The sequence below is a fragment of the Megalops cyprinoides genome, chromosome 7, assembly GCF_013368585.1.
Source record: "Megalops cyprinoides isolate fMegCyp1 chromosome 7, fMegCyp1.pri, whole genome shotgun sequence".
NCBI classification, from domain to species: domain Eukaryota; kingdom Metazoa; phylum Chordata; class Actinopteri; order Elopiformes; family Megalopidae; genus Megalops; species Megalops cyprinoides.
In genome coordinates, this window is record NC_050589.1 from 1,589,656 (window position 1) to 1,603,298 (window position 13,643).

The following is a 13,643-nucleotide window of genomic DNA, read 5'->3' on the forward strand; positions in this document are numbered from 1 at the left end:
AGATCAAATCTTGTGGAAAGCCTTCCAAGAAGAGTGGCTGCAAAAGGGGGACCAACTCCATATTAAAGTATATGTATTTGAATACAATGTCATTACAATGTAATGGTCAGGCGTCCGAATACTTTTGTCCATATAGTGTATTTAAATATCAACCAATGATTTGTTCTTCTTATTTTCTGCCTACTGTTGTGAGAGCGGAGGTGACAGGATGAAATGTTTTCATATTTCTTAGTAACATTAAAGACATTATGATTAATGTGGTTCTTATGTCCTGGCCGATGTGACCGAGACTATGAGAGGTTTATGTTTCCTGCTGTCAGTCAGTCTGTCCCAGTCAGACTGTGTGTCTTCAGTTTCATAAAGTGCACATGAGGAAGCTCTTCAGTGAAGATCAGCTTCACCGTGAAGGAGGTGGACTCTGAAGTGCTGTCTTTTTCTACTTCTCATTTTGGAGCTGCTGACGGCTGAAACATGCTGGTGTTATTACACCATCTGTGCTGATATTAAGTTATGAGCGCAAAGCAGTTGTTTCCTTGTCACCCTGGTTTTGGGGACAGGGCTCTGCCTGATTTAGCAGGTCTTTGCAGGACGAATCTGCATTTTTGTGAGAAGGAAGGAGCGCCGCATCCAGGACAGGAGCATCTGAGCATCCTAATGATCACAGCCCGGACATGGCTCCCGAGCAGGTGGTTATTCATGATCCTGCAGAGGGCGCTGTGCAGCATGCAGGTGAACTAGAGCAAAAGCTACTTGAGGTTTAAATGGCAAGAAAGTTTTTTTTTTCTCCAAGCTTATATGTTGCAGGTACATCCCTCCAATCAGAAAGACCCTTGAATTCGCTTTAGCGAATGTCTTCACGGGTTTTAGAGAAAGTGTGAGTTTATTAGTTATACGCGAGCAGCGTTTGCTGCGTCACTGTATTTGGCAAATACATTCTGTAGGTGTATGATCATCAAACTGTGTAACTGAAACATCTCTCTGAGGAATTGCTATAGACATCCAACTTCATGAGCAATTTAATATTCACAGATATGTGTAGAAATGGGAAGAAGAGGCTTGGTGCTGAACCGCAGTCAGCATGGCTGAATGCAGGGCCGGTGTTATGGCGGTGCTTAGGGGTGTACTGCACCCCCAGATGGACCTCAGTGCACCCCCAGTTGTCTCTTTATATCTACATAGTGTTTATTACGTTTTTTTAAAATATGAATACGTGGATTGCAATTGCACTGCTCTGTATTTTTCTCCTGGCGACGAGCCTGGCTGAGTGGCAGAACGTTGTGCATGTAGATACAGAAGATCATTTATTATTAGCAGGAGAAAATAGCTGACACCACGCTCGACAGTGTAATACAATTTGGCAGTTAATTATCAGCAATTCATCGCACATATGACATTTTGATTATGAGTCAATGATGAAAAAACAATTTCTGTCACCATGGAAATCAATAAATATGTCAAATGCATCATCCTAACGTTCCATCAGCTCTAACACGGACAACCTACAGATCTCAGTACAGTTTTAAGGGCAAAATATGGCCGTGTTATGTTTAAGCCGCAGATCTCAGTACAGTCTTGTGGACACTTAACTGTCGCTGAAGTACATATATAATACATACATAACCTAAAATATATCAATTTACCTGAAAAGAAAATAAATAAAAGTAATTTTGTATGCAAGCATTTTTCCCAGTGAAATGCAAAGCACGCTGAGCGCATCTCTGGGCGAGTGCCTCAGACGAGGTGCTTCTCTTTGGAGTGATTGAGCGGAGCTGAAGAACCGCATAATGACACGCTGCCGCTGACTTTCATCTCTTACCCTGAAGAACCTCCACAGTGTCTTTGTAGCACAAACAGGATTAGATCTGACTTAGCCCGTTAGCCGGGACTCATTTGAATGTTTTGAAGCCCTTTGTGCTCCCGCTTTGATGCACGTTAAATACAGCCTGTTGAGTCTCTGAGGGCTAAGCGTGGCGCTTGGGGAACTTCGTTTGTTAATGCTAATGCTAAGCAGGTGCTCTTCATCGCTAAAATCACGTACATGGTCCTCTTACAGAAACATAAACAACATACAGTACGCAGCCTATAACGAAGGCCAACGTGAGATTGTTTGGACTGTTGAACAAATGCAAATCAACTACGCGTCAAATCTTTTATCAGTTTGATTAGCTTTACCCGAGATTCATTTGGTGCATAAACTTATATATGATTCATTTTAATCAATGACTCACATGTGAATTGATGTAACACCCTGACCCTCAAATAGTAGGCCTAATCCAAAATAGCGATGGTACGGAGAAAGACTCGCGCAGCATGTTGTTATTTATAAAGAGGCCACTCTATGATTTATATATAATCATAGCATTTCATTATTGTCATTTAACGGACCCTCTTATCCAGAATAGGTCACAGTTTCATGCATTTATACAGCTGGGTATTTACTGAGGCAATTGTGGGTTAGGTACTTCGCCCAAGGGTTCAACGGCAGTGCCCCGACACGCAGCCCTTCAGTTAATAGCCGTTGCGCAGCTGAGCGTGTTGATTGCGGTGAAGTGACAGAGCCAGCGTACCCGAGCGGCACGCCGGAGCTGGCTGGCGCTGAGCGAAGGGCGACTCTGCCGCTTCGGGGGCAGATGGTGCAGGATGCTACACGCAGTGTCGGCGCACCATGGCGACCGCAGCCGCACGCCGGGGGCAGCGTTTGCGCCAGCACCCACTCTTCTCCTGCCAGAGAGACCCGCCTCCCCACTGTTTGTGTTTACGCCCAGAGCAGCGTTTCTCATAATCCGGCTGTCTCTTCCTGCCAGGTCAACACCCAGTTCATCATTCGCCAAGCACTTAGACTGGGTCAGAAAATGTCTGTTTTACTCAGTAAGAACGTATGAAATGCCCCCAGATATAAATATAGATATAGATATAGATCTCCTCCATTCTGGTCACTGTAACATGCTCCATCATTGGATCTGAAGCCTGGAACACTGTTGGATTGGGAGACTCAACCACACCCCACGGTATCCCACCAATAGCCATCCCTCCAGCCACCTAACGGTCTCTAAAATAGAAACAAATGCTATTTGGTGAATTAATATTACTTTTCAGGATATTTCTTGACCCTTTTTACACAAAGACGTGCTTATTTGTTAGTGTCTTTAGTTGTGTCCGTCTGGTAACTGGTCAATCATGTGACAAGTTGTTGAAAGCTGTCAGCATCACCGGCTGTGCTACTCCAACAATAATTGCGCATTACCACACACTTTTGCGCATGTAGTACAAGCAGCATCTTCACATTCTAACTCACCAGGCCATGTAGGATTTAGCACATGGACTCTCCCTCAGAGTTGAATGTGCGCTACCTCTGTTTCCATCATGTTTACAGCGCTCTTTTGGCGCATTGACTCTGAGGACTCGACTCCAGCGGCTCTAATGGAGGCAAAGCCATTCACGCGCGGCGCAAACTCAAGACCCAACAAGCGCGCGGAGATGCAATCGCGACATCAAAGGGCTCATCTTCTGCGAACGGTCCTGACGGAACATGAGGACGGATCGCGTTTCAGCCGCAGCCGCAGATTGCATTTTAAAAGCAATATGTTTCACAGGAGATGAAAAACAACAGTTTTGCGGGTGTTGGTCCTGAGGGCGTCTAATGAGATGAAACCCGATAGGAGCACATTCATCACAGAGGTGAAGATTAACGGTTAAAATGTTTTCTTTAATTTCCTGTCTGCCCTATAGGGACGGACATCTCGTGTTTTATTTCCTGCAGTTTGTGGTTTGCTGTCTAAACGCATTCCTGCTTCTGGGGCCGTCGTAAAACCATGCACAGACACTGCTCAGGAGTATGATGTGCAAATAAACAAGCTGAAGTGAAGGTTTGCTTGTGTTTGTTTAGGTGCCTAATTCTCTTGTATTCACTCCTGTTCCAGGAGTACACCTGAAAGGACACCTGACTACCCAGTGTTACCTGACACATCACACACCTGACTACCCAATGTTACCTGACACATCACACACCTGACTACCCAATGTTACCTGACATATCACACACCTGACTACCCAGTGTTACCTGACACATCACACACCTGACTACCCAGTGTTACCTGACATATTACACTCCTGACTCTCACACACCTGACTACCCAATGTTACCTGACATATCACTCACCTGACAACCCAGTGTTACCTGACATATTATACTCCTGACTCTCACACACCTGACTACCCAGTGTTACCTGACACATCACACACCTGACTACCCAACCTTACCTGACACATCACACACCTGACTACCCAATGTTACCTGACATATCACTCACCTGACTACCCAGTGTTACCTGACATATTACACTCCTGACTCTCACTCACCTGACTACCCAGTGTTACCTGACATATTTACACACCTGGATCCTCTTTGTAGCCATGAATCTCTGCAGTAAAGTGAAGATTTTTCACCTCTGTGGTCAGAAACAGTGTTTAATGATTGTGTGTAGCTCCTTATGAGGTGTGTGTGTAAATGATCAGACTTTGAGGGTGAACAGGGAGCTGTGAGGCTGTGACTGTCCTCATGTTTTAAATACAAAATCACAACCAAACTTCCCAACACTGGAACAATAGACATGCATGTTAATGCAGAAAAATGTTTTTTTTTTTTTTTTTTTAAATTTCATATTGCAATTTTTGAAATGTCAAGCTTTAGTCATTGTTTAAAATCTCTTTTCCAGGTTCAGGAATTCCTGTCGTTAGTGTGGTTTCATTCAGAAGCCAGACATCAGGGAAAGGTTTAATTATGCCTCGCATGAATACCCAGTTTAAAAGTTCAGTTTCCTTCTCATATGTATTTTTCATCTCGGGTGATTGCTCTGGAGAGGTTCAGGTGTTCAGGTGTATTAATTCTGATGTGATACGCTAATCCTAATGCACTTACCCTGCAGCTAGCAGAATACACAAACCAAATCTCAGAAATGAACTGCCAAAGGGACCCATCTGAACATACCTGAGGTCAGGTTTAAACAGAGCTCCCTTGATGCAAACATAAGAGACGAAGAAGAAAGCAATTCTCTCTCACGAGCTTCCAACCACAGCTCCCTCAAAGACATAAAGAGAGTATTCAGGGCAAGCATGAACTTACAGATACATACAAGTAGATAGTCTTTTTTCAGCTAACATTTCAATGAAGTCAGTGTTGGTTTTCTTTATAACTTGAAGTGGTGCCCAATAAATTGATACAATAACATCTCGTAGGCCTACACTAATTGCAGGGGATGCTTGCATTGTAGTTTGCTATGTTGTATAATACAGAGTGAATACTCCCTCCCAGAAGCTCCATCCATCCAGTTAGCTACACAAAATGCCAGCCTGCAGCTCCAAACATCTATAGGACCTGACAGTATTATTATTAAATTTTCTGTTTAGTTTTAAATGTGATTTTGTGCTGTGATAGTTTTAAACAGACAGCTGAGGTTACTTGTATTCTGCCCAGTGTTACGCTGCTATATTTGAACTCATTTCACAGGTATTGCCATCTGCAAACCTGCACACCTGGCCTGCAGGCACTCTAAGGGAGGCCTCTGTCCCGTCTCTCACTGACTGAGGGTGAAGGGGATTTCCCACACCCCGCTGAATCACCTGCTGAGCTGCTGTGTGCGTAGCTGTTGGTCACACACCTCTGCACATGACAATCCTAGCAAATACTTTATTTCCCTTGTCTGGCAGAGATGTTTCCTCTCATGTCTCGAGGATTGAACTTCTGTCTATAAAGTCGAGAATAACAAGCAGTAAATGGGCAGAGATAATACTGTTGCTTCTGATGGAGAAGCTGCCAGAGGAGAGGTTAGCTACACCTGTAGACACTGCTGTCTGATGGAGAAGCTGCCAGCGGAGAGGTTAGCTACACCTGCACACACTGCTGTCTGATGGAGAAGGTAGCTGCCAGAGGAGAGGTTAGCTACACCTGCAGACACTGCTGTCTGATGGAGAAGCTACCAGCGGAGAGGTTAGCTACAACTGCAGACACTGCTGTCTGATGGAGAAGCTACCAGCGGAGAGGTTAGCTACAACTGCAGACACTGCTGTCTGATGGAGAAGCTGCCAGAGGAGAGGTTAGCTACACCTGCAGACACTGCTGTCTGATGGAGAAGCTGCCAGAGGAGAGGTTAGCTACAACTGCAGACACTGCTGTCTGATGGAGAAGCTGCCAGAGGAGAGGTTAGCTACACCTGCAGACACTGCTGTCTGATGGAGAAGCTACCAGAGGAGAGGTTAGCTACACCTGCAGACACTGCTGTCTGATGGAGAAGCTGCCAGAGGAGAGGTTAGCTACACCTGCAGACACTGCTGTCTGATGGAGAAAGTAGCTGCCAGCGGAGAGGTTAGCTACAACTGCACACACTGCTGTCTGATGGAGAAGCTGCCAGAGGAGAGGTTAGCTACACCTGCAGACACTGCTGCCCTCCAGGTCTTGAGAGTTTGTTCTCCGCATGTAGGCGTATTTGTGAGAAAGCTGTCAGCTGTCTTGACAGCAGTGACGAGTTTGTGATGAAAGCATTTGTCAGAAATTTTACATTTTAAATACAAGGAGCTGTTAGATTTAAAATATATACTTTTGCAGCCTCTGTGCTGCAGCATGTTTTTTTAAAGAATTTTCGGCCAACCCTGACTGACTACACCGTCGGAGCATGTCAACCGACTGCCTGGTGTGTCTCTCCCCATCTTAATACGACATGGCATAATTTAATTAAATACTATGGACTGTCTGTACAGCTATTTACTCTTTTTTTAAGATAACACGTCCCTCTGTAAACATCTGATATACCTCATTGAAACCCCCTTGTCTGATATACCTGATATCACACATTTGATATACCTGTTGTATTATTTACTCTTTTTTTAAGATAACACGTCCCTCTGTAAACATCTGATATACCTCATTGAAACACCCCTGTCTGATATACCTGATATCACACATTTGATATACCTGTTGTATGCATGACTGCCTGATATACCTCTCTGATACAGCTGATATCACACATCTGATACAGTATATCTATCCGATACACTTACCTGCCTGATATACCTGGCTGATACACCTTTTGCTGATATACCTGTGTGATACACTTCTGTGTGATACACATCTGTCTGAAAGACATGATGAACAGGGACACTAGACCAGGAAACTTGCCTCAGAGCCACGTGTCACTGTGAAGTAACAGTGGAGATATGAATGCTAATGTTCCATTCTGAGAGAAGAGCAGTCGTGTGCTGCGTCTGGAGAGGGCTCTTCAGTTGTGACAAGGGAAATGCTCTGTGATGAGTCCTGCATTATTGTGGAGTTGCTCTGATACAGAGGCTTTGTTTCAGCTGCACTGAAGAAACCAGACGACAAACGAGGATGTTATTTTGTGCTCATGAGGTTGATGAGCGCACCCCCCCCCCCCCGAAACAGCCCTTTGCCTGCTGTCACTCTGCATCCCCCCCCGATCCTCCACAGCCAGGAATCCACATCACACGCCCTCATGCAACACGGCCAGGACAGAGGCACTCTGGGTCTACAGTTACAGCGCATTATCAAAGGCCGGCTTCATCTCATGCAGGTAAAGCGCACTCAAAGCGCACCTTAAAAGGGTGAATGCTCTCCAACAGGTGAAACTGAGATTTACCTGGAATTATGGAGGACAGAAATGGGGAGATATACCCAGAGGGAATCATAAAGCTGTTGACTGTTTATTTTGGTATTTCTGGAGTAAGGAAATCAGAGAATTGACCACTGAGAAGCACTAAGGTCTTTTAAATGGACCTAAACTTATATGGACCTAAATGCTGCATAAGTCTTTTTTTTAAGTACATATGTGTTTACTACGATTATCGCCGTTGCCTGAAGATGACCTGGTCGACATGCACTGCTGCTTGTGACTTTGAGGGAAAATAACTGACCTTGTACGAGTGCCGTTTGCCCTTTTCTTCACTCCCTGAGCTCGCTGGCCTCATCTTTATGGTTCCTACCTTTCTGCCTCCAGTGGCACACCCAGCGCCTCTCTGCCTCTTTGATTGTATTTAGCATCAGTAGCAGAGTCAGGTGATCAGAGCTGATTTAGGCTGTTGGCCTCGGATCAGGGCTGCTGTGTAATCTTCACCCCGAGGTGATCCGCGGAGGAGCGCGGATCCGCCCTCATCAGAAGCTTCATGTAAAAACACATTAGGGATGTGTGTACTGTGAGAAGCACTGCCAAGGCCTTCACTGCAAGAATTCAGCCACCATGGATGAGGGAGGGAGAGGGAGAGAGGGGGAGCAGAGAGAGAAAGAGAGGGAGCTTCTGTATCGGTAATGTGAGTTGAACTTTATTGAAAGAAAGATGGAGAGAGGGGGAGAGGAGAAAGGGGGAAAGAGAGAGAGAGAGATGGGGTGAGACAATGACAGTGAGAACTTTCTGACCTGAGGGCCTGAGAGAGGGGTAGGGGGGAGAGGAGAAAAGAGTGAGGGAGAGAGGGAGAGCTGCTGTCTGAAACATGAGGTGAGAGGAAGTTCATGGACAGGTAAAGCGCACCTGGGTGACCTGCTTCGTCTGCCTCGTGGAGCACAGATGGAGAGATACAGGGTTCTCTCAGACACAGAGCTCTGAAGTGGAAATCAGAGCAGCACAGTTACAGTCAGTTACAGTTACAGTCGGTTTCAGTTAGAGTTACAGTTTGTTTTTCACTCAGCCATTCAGCCTGCAGCTCTCACACACAGAGGAGTCAGGAAGCAGATGCTTCAGAAGGCCTGTCTGGATACCAACTCATCCAACGTGCTGTCTGTGTTATTATGACATTTATTATGTTTAGGCTGCAAAGGTTGTAAAATATTCAAGTACAAACATGAAATGCACCTAATTGGTCATTTCTACGTATGGCCCTTCAAATATAACAGTAACAATGAAGAATGGACAATTGAAAACAATCTGAATTAAGAAAATATCATCTAACGATTATATCTTACCCTAGAATAAGAATTCTTATTATACAACATATGACATAAAAACATAAAGCAGCCTATGAACACTGTTGATATCATTGCTGACATAGTGAAATGTGTCAGCTGATAACAGTGACCCCTGCTGGCGAGATAAGAGAAAATCACCTTTGTGGCACAGAGGTAGGTGTGTGTGTGTGTGTGTGTGTGTGTGTGTGTGCGTGCGCAGTACAGAGGTGTGTGTGTGTGTGAGTGTGTGTGTGTGTGTGAGTGTGTGTGTGTGTGTGTGTGTGTGTGTGTGGGTGTGTGTGTGTGTGCAGTGCAGAGCCGTGTGTGTGTGTGTTTGTGTCTATGTGTGTGCAGTGCAGAGGCGTGTACGTGTGTGTGTGTGAGCATGTGTGAGCATGTGTGAGCGTGAGACAGTGTTAAAGCAGTGTAAGAGGAAGGAGGATCATGTAGATGATTTGCCTTCCATGTTGTAACTATACTTGCGTTTTGCGCTGCTAACGTGTCTCATTCCAGAAGCACTTTCCAAGCAAAGCTCCTGACAGCTCTCTGATTAGCGTGCAGCGCGGGGCCCGTGGCTGTGGCAGGGGCTGCTGATGAATGTGGCGCTCTGCACACAGGTGCTGCCAGAGCAGGAGCGGCTCCGTGTGCATGTTCATTCATGGAGAGCCCCAGAGCCAGAGGTGCGCAGCAGCCTGGAGGGAGAGACCGCAAACCTGCCCGACTGGCTTCACACAGGCTGGGAGGAGACCCTGATTTCACACACACTGCCTCTCAGCCTGATCTGCTGATACCTGACGCGTCTTACACAGGTGAGCTGCAGGGCTTGCCAGTTTGATACCCAAGAGGGGCACAATCTAAATTCTATACTGTCTAAATTGGCTTACTTTAACACTGAGACAGTGTGTATGTCTCACTAGACTGTTTTTTGTATCACAGTCCTCCACCATAAAATGATCCCTGTGTGCGTGTCTGACCTCAGGAGAAGGCAGGTAAGAGGAACTCTGGGAAAACAGCATAAAAAGACAAACAGTGTGATGAAGACATGAAGGCTTGGAAATGAATGCACCCATCATCTGACCACATAAACCCAGAGCATGCTGGGTACCCTCCCCTGCAGGAAGAAACCCTTCAGTGGTATTTGGACTATAGTTTTCTTCCTTTTTGTTTTTCTTTTACTGGAAAGAGAGGACCCATATCAGGTATACAGTTCATTAGTACAGCGTTTCCCAACCCTGCTCCTGAAGGCACACCGTCCTGCATATCTTCTATCTATCCCTGCTCTACCTACCTGACTGAACTCATCAGTGGCACTTTTGATTAGCTGAGCACACCTGATTTTGTCAAGCAGCAAGGATACATAGAAGATATGCAGGACAGTGTGCCTCCAGGAGCAGGGTTGGGAAACACGGCATTAGTATACTGATATTTCCTGTTCAATTGAAATTGTAGTCATATAAGTTTCTGTATTTTTTGTGCATTGATGAGCAGCATGTTTTGCTGCTGGTGGGGGTTCCAGCTCCTGGTGGCCTGAGGGGTGATGTGATTATCCTTGTGAAGGGGGCCTTGTTCTGTTCGATTCTCCCTCTGTCTGCTTTCAGTGGCAGGAGACCAGGCCTGGGCTGCTACTGCTGCTTCCAGACACGTTCCTGGTTATGGAATGTTTCCACTGACATCCTGCACATACATCATCTCCCTGAGTGGCGCTGACGGGCCAATCAGAGGAGACGGAATTCCCCCGAGGACAGGGCTGCCGTGCTGGGAAGCCCGCTGTGTTCAGGTGGGGGAGAGAGAGGCTGCAACAGCAGCAGCAGGGTAAGGCCCTGTCCCAGGACCACAGCTGCCGCTCTGCTGGCCGGAGGAAGGGGAATCACCATCCTCACTGTGCCTGTGTAACTCTGTGCCTGTGTAACTCTCGCTGTGCCTGTGTAACTCTCGCTGTGCCTGTGTAACTCTCGCTGTGCCTGTGTAACTCTGTGCCTGTGTAACTCTCGCTGTGCCTGTGTAACTCTCGCTGTGCCTGTGTAACTCTGTGCCTGTGTAACTCTCGCTGTGCCTGTGTAACTCTGTGCCTGTGTAACTCTGTGCCTGTGTAACCCCGCAGTCTTACGGTTTTCAGTACAGACATTTATGCTTCTCTTTGTCATCTTTTAAAGTGAAATTTGCTTCAGTCAAAGAGAATTAGAAGAGCAATATGTCAGTAAAATGTAGTCCGGATGTGAGTATGACTGTGTAACATTAGAGCAGCTCAGAGACAGTGGAGAGATGGACAAAGAGCCTGTTATGGCCTGTAAGGTTTCAGGTTTAACTCCTGCCTGCAGGGTTGATTCCCTGGGGGGAACAGCTATTGCACGCTGGAGCCAGGGACATAACCTTGGTTTATTTTCAGTAAATATCCAGCTGTGCGAATGGATGATTTGTGATCTCATAATAATTGTGTCATCACTGCACCTCTTCATTCAAAATCACTGCACCTCAAAAATATGAAGCAGACTAATGACTAACTCACAGTAGCAGGGCTTTTTTGCTTATATAATAGCAAGGCATCATATGAGGACATGTTTGTGTACAAAGCAGCAGAGATCAAATATAGTTTACATGTCAATGTTTTTATGCTATCACGCTCCGGATTTTTCCATTTGTTTTCATATCATTACTTTTTTCCACTCCATGCTACGATGTATCTGATGTAATTTTGTCTCACTATAGCGCTCTCTGTGAAGCGCTCCGAGACCGATCCTTCTGGAAATTGATATTATTAATATTAAGTTAAGTTTCATTTCATTGAATTTGCCTCATTAAGCGGTTGGTTGTCAGAATGTGACGGATGCTGTCCCAGCCTCACGGCCTCCCCTGACCTCGCAGCTTCAGTCGTGACGCCCGCTGCGTGTGTCGGAGGGGTGTGGGTGCACGTGGCAGGGTGGAGCTCGCACACAAAGACACGAGGATGCCAGTAATGCAGCTTGGCACGGCCCCGCCCCCGTCAGCACAGCTCCCGTCTTGGCTTGTCAGAGTTTGCCTCTGAATGTTACACCTCAGTCAACCGTGACTCATCGTGAGACTCCTGTTGATATCGCCGGTCCCGTTGGATTGCAATTAGATTATGCAGTCACACCAAATATGCTATTAATCTGTCATCATTGTGCTGCTAACTTACGAAGGATCAGAGCAGCTAAATTGGGAGAAATACTAAACCCCTCACTGATGAGCAGCACAGAGGCCTTATAAAGGCGAGAGTCTGTGATGTAAAGGGACAGCCTCTGATTTTGGCATCAGTGCTTGTGTCGGACTCTGACAGTTGCTCCTTTATGGAGAGGGAGCAACAACACACAGTTTCAGAAACAGGGTTTTGTAAACATGCTTGGCAGCCCTGCTATTTCCAACCTCATTATTGCATGTGATTTTTCTGTTTTCTATCATGTGAGACACTCGGCAAGGTGACCTGTCAGATGAGCAGAGCCAGAGTCCCAGTGGTGTAAAGCCAGCACCAGGCCACTCGCTAGCTCCACCACCTGGTCAGATTGGAGAAATAGCGAACCCTCAATGTCCTGACTGCCCACCTGCTCCACAGCCCACGTCTTCGGAGAAGCCAGTGGGTGTCAGGTGTATGTGCCCAGACATGGCACACTGCTGGTAGGGAAAACCCAGGCATGGGATTGGCGCAGCAATGCCGATCGGTCATTGGCTGTGATTGAATTCACCGGTGAAGACCTGATGGTCTTCCTGGATCCTGAAGGTGGTGAAGATATGCTATTACTCGTTTGAACCTTGGACCTCTAAGGGGTCAGAGTGATGGAGATCTGTGTGGAGATGCAGAGGCTGTGTTTCAGTACAGACACAACTCACCTGAGCCCAGGTGAATAACCACAGCAACAACATGCATCTGTGATGTATGGTTGTGTGTGTATTTGCCCTACCTTAGTTTCTAGGCTGTCTAGTCAGGTTAGCACAGGGTAACAGGTGATAGTGCTTGAAAGGAGTCTGGGAGTGCTGTTAGCCTGATCCGCCACTGTTGCTAATTTAACTCGGACGGACACACTTATGCTCTCCTGTGTTGGAAGTTAATTTGTATAAGAGCATCTGCAAAACGAATGCAATGTAATGTGATGTAATATAATCTCTGTGGTAAATATGCCAAAATTTACCTCATCAATATTTCTCTGCCCTGCACCCAGCATGGATGGGATGTGCATCTGATCACCCACACTCACGCATACAGTTTTCGCGGGGGTTTCGTAATTCGGCGGCAGACAGACATGCTGCCTGTTAAGCGGCGTGCTCCGTCTTTGTTGTGGGAGCTGGAGTTGTGAAAGCTGCAGGCCTGTGTCTGGAGATAAAACATCTGCAGACTAATCATATTCTAAAAAAACACCCTGCACGGCTGTTATGACAACAGAGCGTATTTACAAACCTGGTTCCTGTAATCTCGCAACACATGTAATGTCTGGATGACTGGCAACATCAAAGGTGCTGAAAGAGTTGAAAGTTAGCTTTGACTTCACTCAGTCCAGGCGTCAGTCCTCCGTAATAACAGAGTGTCTCAGCTCTACAGCAGTGTGCCATTACCCCATTCACACTCCGCAGTGGAGTAGTAAACACTACACTACGAGACAGCAGACGTACCAATCTGTGAAAGCAAAAGTAACGAGCAGAGGATTCCTCCTGGCCTCTCGCAGGTCTGTCTTCCTCTCAAATGAAA